The sequence below is a fragment of the Haemaphysalis longicornis genome, unplaced genomic scaffold, assembly GCF_048455015.1.
Source record: "Haemaphysalis longicornis isolate Haplotype H1 unplaced genomic scaffold, Haemaphysalis longicornis Haplotype H1 scaffold_1, whole genome shotgun sequence".
NCBI classification, from domain to species: Eukaryota; Metazoa; Arthropoda; class Arachnida; order Ixodida; family Ixodidae; genus Haemaphysalis; species Haemaphysalis longicornis.
Window position 1 is genome coordinate 45,685,490 of NW_027526203.1, and position 12,049 is coordinate 45,697,538.

The following is a 12,049-nucleotide window of genomic DNA, read 5'->3' on the forward strand; positions in this document are numbered from 1 at the left end:
CGACTCAGAGCAGAGGCGCGCAAGATAAGACGACAGTCGAAAAAGGCTTCATGGCAGGACTTTGTAAGTTCCATAAGTAGTAACGTAAGCTCAAAAACGGTCTGGGATAGGGTCAGGAAAGTGAGTGGAACTTACAGTGCATTTACCATGCCACTTTTTGATGGTAACAAAGGCCTTGCCGAGCAGGCAAACATTCTAGCCGAATATTTTGCCAAAGTGTCCAGTTCAGCCCACTACTCTGAATCATTCCTCAGGTATAAGGAACGGGCTGAAAGAGGTATAATTAAGATAAACTTAAGTAATGAAGAAGCATATAATGCACCTTTTTCCATGGCTGAACTACACCTGGCGATTGCTCAGGGAAAAAGTAGGGCTGCAGGACCAGACCGAATTCACTATGAAATGTTAAGACATCTGACCCCAGGAACCTTAAAAACCTTACTGCATTTCTTCAATCAAATATGGTTTGAAGCCTACTTTCCAGTAGCGTGGCAGGAAACCCTTATGCTCCCACTACTTAAGCCAGGTAAAGACCGTAGTGAGCCAGCAAGCTACAGGCCGATTGCCTTGACAAGCTGCCTTGGGAAATGCTTTGAACGGATGATTAACAAGCGGCTCACACACTTTCTGGAAGAAAATCACATTATTGATGCCCTTCAGTTTAGTTTCCGGGCAAGGCACTCAACAACTGACCACCTTCTTCGTTTAGAAACTAAAATTAGGGAGTCCTTTGTTCAACGACAACACTGCGTCGGTATTTTTTGACTTGTCGAAGGCTTATGACACCACATGGAAACATCGTATAATGCTAGATCTACAGAGATATGGTGTAAAAGGCAGAATGCTTGGGATGTTGAAAAGTTACCTTTTCGATCGCTCCTTTCGAGTGAAATTCGGAACAGTATTATCGGATGTGTACACTCAGGAAAATGGCGTACCTCAGGGAGGTGTTCTCAGTGTTACGTTGTTCCTAATCGAACTAAACTCAATTGCACATGTAATACCGAAATCTTTGATGTATTCGCTTTATGCGGACGATATTCAGATCAGCTTTTCCTCGTGCAACTTAGCATCCTGCGAAAGGCAACTGCAACTTGGCATAAACCGTATGGTGCAGTGGGCCGAGCAAAATGGATATAACTTTTGTGCAGGAAAGACAGTCTGTGTGCCTTTCAGTCTGCACCGAGGAATTGTGCTAGATCCTGAGCTGCACATTAAATCAGCCCAAATCCCTGTTCGAACTGAGCACAAATTTCTTGGTTTAAAAGCCATGTTAATTATCTAAAACACAAATGTCTGAAATCAATGAATGCTTTAAAACATTTATCTTACAGAACCTGGGGCTCAGATCGTACCTGTCTGCGACTGTACAACAGTCTAATTCGTTCCCAGTTGGATTATGGCTGCTTTATCTATGGATCTGGTCGTGAATCTGTACTCAAAGCGCTCGACACCATTCACCACTGTGGCGTGAGAATAAGCACCGGAGCTTTCCGGACATCTCCGGTACAAAGCCTGTATGCAGAAACCAATCAATGGTCACTTAACAAACGGAGAGTACTCCTCGGAAACATGTACATAATGAGAATTCTTTCCTGCACCACTCACCCTTGTCGACAGCTGTTTCTGAAACCTCGCTTTGAAACTCTCTTTACCAACAGGCCTCGGACTATTCCAACCATGTTTTTCAGGTACCGCATTCTTAATGAAGCCCTTGACTTTTATGTAGATGATACCATGCTGGTCACCCACAGAACCGGTTATGCTCCATGGGAATACCGCAAGCCACAATGTGACTTTTCCTTGCTGAAGTACAATAAGCACAACACTCCAAAGGAACTACTGCAGCAAGAGTTCTTAGATATCCAGTTCAGGTATGCTGGATGTGCTACTTACTTCACAGATGGTTCTAAAGGAGAAAGGCATGTGGGAGCAGCTGCAATTGGACCTTATTACGAAGAATGCCGACGGCTCAGACCTGACGCTAGTATCTTCACGGCCGAACTGCATGCCATACAGCTCGTTTTAAACAAAGTATGCATTGAAAGGACACCACAGTCAGTCATCTTCTCTGACTCTCTCAGCGCGCTAGCAGCCCTGTGTTCAGGAAACAAAACCAAAAATCCGCTTGTCCAACAAGTGCTTAACCAACTGATGGACTGTAGCAGAAATCACTTAGACGTGAGCCTCTGTTGGGTGCCGAGTCATGTAGGAATTCACGGCAATGAAAAGGCAGATTCCCTCGCAGCCCAGACAAAAGAGCTCGAGGTGACGGAAACTGGTTTCCCCTACCAGGATTACAGACGGAGACTAAAATTATCAATAACGAAGAAGTGGCAGTCTGAATGGACAGAACTCAATGAAAACAAGCTCCACCTTGTGAAGCCGCACCTGAAAGAGTGGCAGAGCTGCAGACATAAAGAAAGATTTGTAGAGGTGGTGTTATGCCGCCTAAGACCCACAACTTCCTATATTGCTGGGAGAAGACCCTCCAGAATGTGAGCAATGTGGGAAGCGCCTTACAGTAATACACATACTTATCGAGTGTCCTAGTTACGAAAACAAGCGTCGTGAATTTTTTTCCCACTTTTACAAATTTCAAATTCCATTGCACCCTGCTTTACTGCTTGGCGATGAACCCCTGGTTCCCTTGGGAAAGGTTTTTAAATTTTTGAGTGCCATCAAGCTGTTAGAGAAACTTTGATTTTACCATGTTACGTCATTTTTACTTGAGCGGTTTTTAAATTTTTGAGTGCACTCAAGCTTTTACAGAAACTTTGATTTTACCACTTTACATGATTTTTACATGATTCTCTTACCGTAGTGTGTTCAAAAATATATTACCTTGTGTCTGGCGCACTATAGCCAAATTTGGCTGCTGCGCCAATAAAATTCAAATTTATTCATTCATTCAAATGCTACGCTTCAACCGTGACCATAAAAACGAGGGTGTTGCGCTTTTTGCAGCTCGTAGCACCCCTGATTTCTCATTTCTCTTGCTGTTACAAGCGGCACAAAGTTTGATTTCGCTTCTAAGTCGATCCCCCAAGACTAGATTGTCAAACTTGGAAAAAAGGTTTGACCTACAATCGTGTAAATATGGTAAATGTCTGTCAGATCAAAGTCAAATGGTAAAGCAAAGAAATCCAGACAAAGTACATCGTTCCCACTTCTGCGTCAAGCGTACTTCCTTAATTGGTGGAGTAAGGCTACACAAAGATGAAACTGAGATCATACATACCAAATCCCCGCCGATGCAACAAATACCAGCGATATGGTCACGGCTCGCAGCGCTGCCGGGGCCAACAGACCTACGCGAAATGCACCTCCCATGCACATCCTGCTGAAAACTGTGACGGCCAACCATTCCTTTGTGGGAACTGCGAGAAGGGCAACGTCACAGCCTACTCTTATGCTTGCCCAGCATGGAAAAAAGAGACAGAAATAATAACCCTCAAAGTGTCAGAGAACATAACATTTAGGGAAGCATGGAAACGACTTTCACCGTCACGTAACCATACCTACTTCGCTGTGGTGCTACAGGGCGCGGCACCACAGCGGTTCTCGGTGCCTGCTGACACCACGCAGAGTGAGGCTGAAGCAAGGCCCCCAGTGTCCCCAGGGGAAGCAGCTAGCACTGTGCCACCACCTCCAAAGAGGCCTGCACGGACCCCTTGTTCGTCAGTCTCCAAGGCCTCGTCCCACACAGTGGGGTCTAACACTACCAAACCCATGCATGCCACATGAGCTTCCAGTGTCTCTGAAGAGACGGTGGATGCGAGTGAAGGAGGTTTTATGCCGTCTGCGTCAGAGGGGCGGCGGAACCCCTTAGAAAATGCAAAGAAAAACAAGCAGGGCTAGAAGCCATTGCTGCCACATTACTAGCATTAAAAGCAATCACAGTGTTCCTTGTGTACTTAGAACCACACCTTATAATAACCCTTAAAGATTTAGAGGACCTGTTAAACCAGGTTTACTTGTTCGTTACCAGGTCTACTGATTGTTGGTTACTTTAACATCCGCTTTACTTTTTGGGGGAAGTGAAAAAACCTGATGCAAGAGACCATATTTCTGAGCATTTTATTCTGTGCAAAGATGTTTGTTTACTGAACAGTGGCAAGCCTGCTTATTGCCCTCCAAGCTTCGGGAAAACGAGCTGCATTGATCTGTCCTTAAGTTTGCCTTCTGTTTTTAGCGATTTTTAATGGGATACTATAGACAATTCATATTGGAGCGATCATCTACAGGTACTCATCAGCAAAAAAACTTCACCCCAACAAAACCATGGAGGTGGAAACTTCAGTTTGCTGACTGGGAACTTCGCACATCTGAAGTCAGTGTAGACAAACATTTTTTGGACACCACTAGTATTGATGAACTAAATGAAATGTTTACATCCTGCATCATTAATGCTGCCTACTTAGTATCCCACACTCCACAGGAGTGGTGAGACAAAATCACAAAGTATGGTGGACGCAAGAGTGTGAGGAAGCCAAAAAGCAGCAAAACAAAGCATGGAATGTGTTCTGAAGATATCCAGCACAAAAAAACCTATTGTGCTCTAAGAAAAAAAGAACTAAAGCATGATACATTCGTTGCAAAGCAGAGAAGTCCTCCTGGAAAAATTATATCTCATCGATAAACAGCTGTGCCATGTCAAAAGAAGTGTGGAATCTAGTTCGTAAGCTCAGTGGCACACACTCCCCCTAAACACTCCCTCTATTAATAGCACCAGGTCTACAAGCAAGCATAGAACAGGTGAATATACTAGGGGAACTCTTCTCCAGGGTTTAAAATTCTTTGCACTACAAAAAAGCGTTTCTGAAGTACAAAAACACAGTAGAAAAACAAAGGCTTCAACATGTAGTGGCACAAACGAACCATACAATAGTTTAACTCTTTCGTTACCACGCCTATTCAAATCGATCACCGGTGATCGATGATTTAGATTGCCTATTTCGACATGTTGTAGTCGTTTCTCGTACACCTAATGCGACCAGTGGTTAGTCTGGGCACTGCCCTTTTAGAATCAGTTAAAATTTTCCCGCTCAGGCCATAGAGTTTCTTACAATATAGCTAGAGGGGAAACTGGCGCTGCGATCGTACGCCTCAATGGGCGTGATGGGTAGTTGTGGATTCGGATTGGCGCTCGATGGCTCGCGGAACTTACTATGGATTGCAGGAAGTTTCGTTTTCGTGTTGGATTTACATGAACGCATTTGCCTAGGCGGGGTGTTGGGAGGAGTGATCAAAAATACGTTTCTCCTTGAACTGCATGCCTCGCGTGCACTCATGCCACCCTGAGTGGAATGTTTTATAACCAGAGTTGCGAATTGGGTGGGTTATCAATGCATTGCCGCACAGCGAGCATGTAAACACAAATGACGGCGCTCTGTGCGGCGAAGTTGTCGGCTAATTAGGAGTTGTGGCGCTGCTCATTCGGCAGAGCAATGCATTGTCAAAGCTGGTCAAAGCTGACGACGGTTGCGAATCACTTGGAACATCCACACCTTTCGTGCGAACGCCGGCTCCTACGGCGTAGAACAGCAGCACCGGCGGCTGATAGGAACGCAGCTTGATGTATGTCACTATATAACTTCTCCAAAGGTAATCGGTTTCTTTTTTCTTGTGAGCACAAAAATTCTCTTACTATTACAAACCACCAGCGCCAAAACTTTTACAAGTAGTTTTTAAGGAAGTCCGCGTCCTGCTGTAGTTGGCGAAAAATGGCAAACCTGCTCCACAAACCTTCTCGACTCCGCGTCTGCTTTTTATTAAAACGCGCCGTTGTATTTCGTAAAAAACCAGTTTTTCGTCACTAACTTTCTTGTTTGCCATGCAATTTATAAACGGAGAACCGGGCAATAAGAGCTTTTTTGTCAAAAAACACAATTTGCGCAGCCATAAGCCCGTTTTGATCTTACGCAATCCGGTTCCACAACTACCCATCATTCCCATTGAAGCATAAGCGCCGCTGCCATGTTCGCGTTGACACTAGCGCCAGTTTCCCCTCTAGTTATTTGTATGAAACTCTATGGCTCAGGCGACATGGAGATTTTTGACGGTGTTTTTTGCGAGCTGAGGTGTGTGTGTTTTTGAGGAAGGGGGCGTGGCTGCTGCACTTGAGAAAAAAGGATGCAGGTCGTGGTTAGGCTGTATTACCATAATTTTTTTTTATCAAAAGGCTCCTGGCCAGTCAAGCACCAAATAATGTTGTTGGCTTTGTAATCCGACAGTGTTGAGAGGTGATAATTACTTGAAAATGACACCAGTGATTCACTAGTGATCTTTGGTTCGGAGAAAGGATAGCTTTATTCTGCCAAATGTTATTTCTGATGGTCTCCCGCATGTCTAGTAAGTGTGTCTGGCATTTTCGGCCAGTTTCCAACAGTTTCGTTTTCGTTTTTGCATTGTGAAATTCACATTTGGCGCTACTACACAGTTACCCAACTACAAGCTCATTTGCCGTGGTGCCTCTATCACCTGCTACTGTTCCTCCTTGAAAAAAGGAGGAAAATCCTCCACTCAGGATTTCACTTCACCCACACCTTACATCTGCGATAACAGCTCCATCTGAAAGTCGAAAGATAACACCGAGTCGGCGGATATCAGTTCAGACGAGGAGAACGCTTCTAATCGGCCTTGAACACCGCCAGCTGCTCACCGGCCAGTTTCGTTTTTGTCTGAGGGTATTTCCGGAAGGTTAGTGTCATTCTTAGTAGAGCTGTCTATTCTGACAAAGTCCCCAACAGCCTTGTAATTGTTTCCTTTAGAAATTGTTAGGTGGTACTGCAATGTAGTGGGCTCGTAGTGCTGAACTCACTTCATAGCACGACGGCAGCTTGGTGAAAGCTTGCTGGGCACGACTCTAGCGCATCGTACCTTATTCCTGCAAGCAGGGCTACCATAACGAGTCAGAACATGATAATAAACCGCAAATTGAAGTTCTGACTGATAAGTGATGATCAGAACGTCAACAAGCATCCACCACTGAGTTTGGTTTTCAACTCCAAGCGGATTTTTTTCCATCGCTTGCTTGCCTTCAATATTGTGTTGGTCATAATCATTGACAATGTGTTTTTACATCACGTGAAGACTAATTGGGGCCTTTAATGATGTCAAACCACCATATTTCTTCCAGTGAACCATCCAAAATAGCAAAATTTGAAACAGAGGTTGGGCTTCACCGCAAGACCTGGGCACCACGCGTGCTAACATTTTCTTTTATATCTGACAAATTACCTTAAAACTCATTTTTTTTCTAGGACGGGTTTTTTAAATGTTTACCTACAAAATGTATATTCTAAATTTTTTCTACTACTGGTGGTTTATTATACACAACTTTCTATTTTTTATTTTCTCCTATGCCTGGACAAAAATTTCGAATTTGATAATTTTTTTTGCAATCATTATTTATGAAAACATTGTTAGAACTGGTGTCGTTGGAAAGCGCGTGGAATCATCTGCATTTTATGTCACTGCAATGTGTGCCTAACCGATATGTTGTATAGCACAGAAAAAATGTTTTGTTAGACCCCTCAAAATTGATCAATTTCCTGTGGTAATGAAAGGGTTAATAACACTCCAAGAATTGAAGAGAGCTCTATTGGCCGGTAAGCAGACTGCACCCGGCCCAGATGACATACATTATGAATTGCTCGCACATCTTTCAGGTCCCTCTGTAGAACCACTTCTCAACTTTAACAAAATCTGGGAACTTGGAAGAATGCCGAAAGTCTGAAAAAAAGCATTTATTGTAGCATTCCTTAAACCTGGAAAGCCACAAACCTCTGCTAGTAGTTATAGACTCAGCCCTTACCAGCTGACTAGCCAGAACGTTTGAACTGATCATAAATACCAGACTAAGCTCTGTTCTACAGTCAAACAAACTTCTCGATGTTCACCAGTGCGGTTTCAAAACAGCATGCTCAACAACTGAATGTCTTGTCCGCCTCGAAAATACCGTACGAGAAGCATTTGTACACAAACAGGAGTGAGACAGCTGTGCATATTGCTCAGTTTTAATACAAATTTGTTTTCCTGCGCCAGGCTGCTCCAAAAGCTTGACAATTGCAAAAATTGCGCCAAACTGCCCCAAAACAGTCTTGAGAGCCAAGGATTTTAACACTCCCTTCAGTTTCAGTGGGGAAAAATGCTTACTGATGGCATAATTTTTCAGCACCTCCAAAGTGATGCGGTTTGTAACGGTTTGATCGATCATCCAATAAAAAACCCGCATAAAAATGTCCCCGAGGTAATTTTTTTGAAAGTCACAATGTCGGGTTGCACATGCTATATTCTGTGCATTTTTTAAAGTTTTCCCATTGAAAATCATTGCAAAGTCCTCTAGAAAAAATACGTGCGTACTGAGGCAACAAATTACTTGTGCAAGTTGATGAAAAAAACGGCATTTTTTGGAGCCCCATATCTCCAGAACGTTACTGGGCAAATGACTTGGTGTGGTGAAGATTGCAAAATAATGGCCACCAGGCGAAGCAGTTGCTCGTGCAGGGGTGAGACAGCTGCGCATATTGCGCCTTTTTGATACAATTCCATTTTTCTGCACCAAGCTGCTCCAAAAGCATGAAAAATACGAAAATAGCGCCAAACTGCTCCAGAAGAGCCTGAAAGGCACGGATTTTGATGCTCATGTCAGTTCCGGCGAGGACGAAAGCCTCGCGTATCCTGGTCACCACTTTTACTGTCGGCCAATTGCAAACACAGAAATGGCAGAAATAGGAAGACTGAAATGAAGCAAACGATAGCTTTTAAAGCACGATTGGCTTTCCGTCCAGGTTCGCTGAAACGGCCTTCCTGATTGGGCATCGCTGTGGCTACAAACATGGCCACCGCCTGATCCGGCTGCTACTGCCTACTTCCTTGCACTCAGTGCGCATCGCCAATATTTTCCCTGGTTTATTTTACGCAATCAGCTGGGTTCCAGTCTATTAATTCTATCAGTTGTGGCTCTGAACAGTGACGTTAAAGTGGGGATATGGTTTGAGATTGGTGCGAGATTACGAGAAGTTGCGCAGCTCGAAAAAAAGTTCATTGAAATGTGGGGCCTACGACTTCTGCGTGGGTTGTCCTTGAGTGCGAAACGCGGTGCGTGCATATAATCGGGTTCGTGAAGTGAACTTTTTGGCTCACTGTGGTGTTATAAAATGCTGAGGTGTTGCTGTGCTTAGAAGCATGATCGCGAGCCTCGGGGGTGGAACGGTCGACACGAAAGTTGCGGGCTGTGCTGCGGCGCCGCAACTTGTTCAGGCAGGACTGCATGGTTGCCATAGAACGCGACTATAACACTTGATGTATGCGAAGTGAAATTTAATGCCAAAATCTAGGTGGCTAAACAGAACGCTACTCAAAAGACCATGGGGTGAACGTGCGCCCCACGGACTGCAACGGGTAGGCTGGTTGGGCTATGCGACCGTTAGCTCGAAGTTGCTCAACTGCTGCCATGACTACACTTGTTCGTACAACGCAGCCTGGGATTACAAAAATAATAATTTTAGCATTGAAATGGTAAAAAGACACGCCACAATTGCAGAGCCCCTAAATTTGATAATGTTAATGGCAGTTTTGTTGTCAGTGTTGCGTACAGCTCTAAACCAATACAGTCGAATCCCGCTACAATGAAATTGACGGGACGTGCAAAAAATTTCGTTGAAGCGAAAATTCGTTGATGCGAAATCTCCCCCAACACAGCACGGAAGGGCAAGAAAAATGGCCCCGGATATTTCCGCATCGTTGGCAGCATAATACAATGTTTAGAAAAAGGAATGACGCGCAGTAACGCCGTGTTTTTTTAGATAACAAACATACCAATGGTTATTTTTTTTTTACCAGCACGCAAAGATCTCGATATTAAGGAGGAGGGGAGAGGTGAAGAAATAAAGAAATGCAGGCGCAAAGCGTATTGCTGTACAACAAGGCGTTTCCACCGAGCTGATGACTTGCAGATAGCTGCTAGGCGGTTGAAAGCCCCCCTCTCGCTTGTTGCAGGAATGGCGCTGTTATCTTATCCTCTGACTAGGCACGGCAGCAACTGACCTTGGCAGGTTTGCATTTAAGGCGACCGCTCGTGACTAAGATAGGAGAGGATGACGTGGGTTCAAGACTAAACATGAAAACATTATTTTTGCTTTTGACTTTGAAGAATTGTAGAAGGAAAACTGCAAGGACAGCTGCTCACAACACATACATGACGGCGCTGCGCCATAACCGCACGATTTCAAGTGGATACGGATTGGCTATAGCTCCAGCGGCTCAGGCTTGGCGAACCCGGCTTGCGCTTCGTGTAAAGACGGATCGCCCCATCGTTATTACCATCAAACAATGGCGTCCACCTATGAGTTTGTTTTAAGTGCGAATGCACTTCTTAAGCGAGCCTGAATCGTCCGCCGCCGTCGTCCGCATAGCAACAGCTGCGGGTGCGCGCGCTCCTCGTCTTCCCTAGCAACGGGGGGAGATGGGCGCGCGCCACTCTCCTCCTCCTCTCTCCGCTCTGTGACTGCGGGTGTTGGGCGCCTCCTCTCCACTTCGGGCGGGAGAGCTCTCGCTCGCGTAGCGGGCGCTCCGCATTCCGACGCGTGAGGGCGCTCGTGTAGCCCTCGCCGTAACGGCGGGCGCTACTCTCCTCCTCCTCTCTCCGCTCAGTGACTGCGGGTGTTGGGCGCCTCCTCTCCACTTCGGGCGGGAGAGCTCTCGCTCGCGTAGCGGGCGCTCCGCATTCCGACGCGTGAGGGCGCTCGTGTAGCGGCCGCGTGGCGCGGGAGGGTATTAGTCGAGCGCGCGCCGTCGTCGAGAGCGGTCGCTGGTCCTGCATCTCGATAACGATGATGGCGGACCGGGCAACGGTACCAGCAATAACGAGTGAAATATCTTTCTTTGTAGTTGTGTGCGTGTGTGTAATCTCTCGACTACTCATTAAGATCACGATATCCACCGTAATCGCGCAATCAACAACCGTGCATTCGCACTTACACACTCTCCCCCTCGGGAAAGTGCGAGGGAATTTTTTTGTTTTGGGTGGCCTTCTGGGCGCACCGCGCAGGTTTTGAAACTAAGCATCCTGAATGTATAAAAAGTTACAGATAGCTGGCGCTATGCTTATTTTATTGTAACATAATTGTTCAAACCCAGCCCAAATCATCGAAAATTTCGTTGAAGCGAAAGCAAGCCAGACAAATGGTTCGTTGTGCCGAGGACTTTGTTGCATTGACTTCTATGGCTAGCTGACAGGGAATTGGAAATATTTCGTTGAAGCGGACTTCGTTGTAGCGGGATTAGACTGTATCACTAAATAAGAAGGTAGTGCAGTTAGAACTTAGTGATACTCTTAAAAAATTCTTTCATGTAAGGCTGTTTCAGTGTTCTGTGTATTCAAAGCTGATTGCAATGTGTACTTGACCCTTCAAATTGCTAAAATTATGATTTTTTAAGCTCACAAGACGATCTAATAAATGTCCCTAAATGCTCCAAATCAAGATTCTTCTGCTCCAAAATCGAAATTTTGCTGCTCCAAAAACTGCTCCCAAATCTCTTTGGGCTGTCTCACCCCTGCTCGTGGTTCAGGCAGAGGCTCGTTGTTCACGCCGATTTCTACCATGGTTTTGGTTATGGGGGTGGCTGCATTTACATTTAGTCAGATCTGTTGCGGGAAGTTGTTCGACTCAAAAGACGGTAATTCGTAATTCATCAAAAACAACGTGGTGCTGTGAATTCGCCGTGTTTCGGCCTTGAGTTTGAGGCACGGTGCGTGTTTGAAGTGAAATTTTGGACTCATTGTGGTGTTATAAAATGCTTAGTTATTGATGACAGCGAGCTTGCGAGCGGCGGAAATGGGACGTTCGCCTCTGCAGAAGTGGTGACGCATGCACATAGCCGCAAAATGTTCAAGCAGCGTTCACCGATAACAGGACGGGTTATGATTGCACGCTAGTAATAATGGTTCATCTATCTGAAGGGAAATTTATTGCCAAAAGGGTGGTGGCCCTTTACCAACGTTCTTCAAATTACAGTCGTAGTGAATGGGCACCTTGGGGAT

At 45.2% G+C, this 12,049-nt stretch overlaps 1 protein-coding gene across 1 annotated transcript in view; it reads left to right on the top strand.

The window, feature by feature from the left end:
• Positions 1 to 12,049, top strand: part of LOC144176137 (RNA pseudouridylate synthase domain-containing protein 1-like) — a 66,362-nt gene that overhangs the window by 37,360 nt on the left and 16,953 nt on the right. The window lies entirely within an intron of this gene.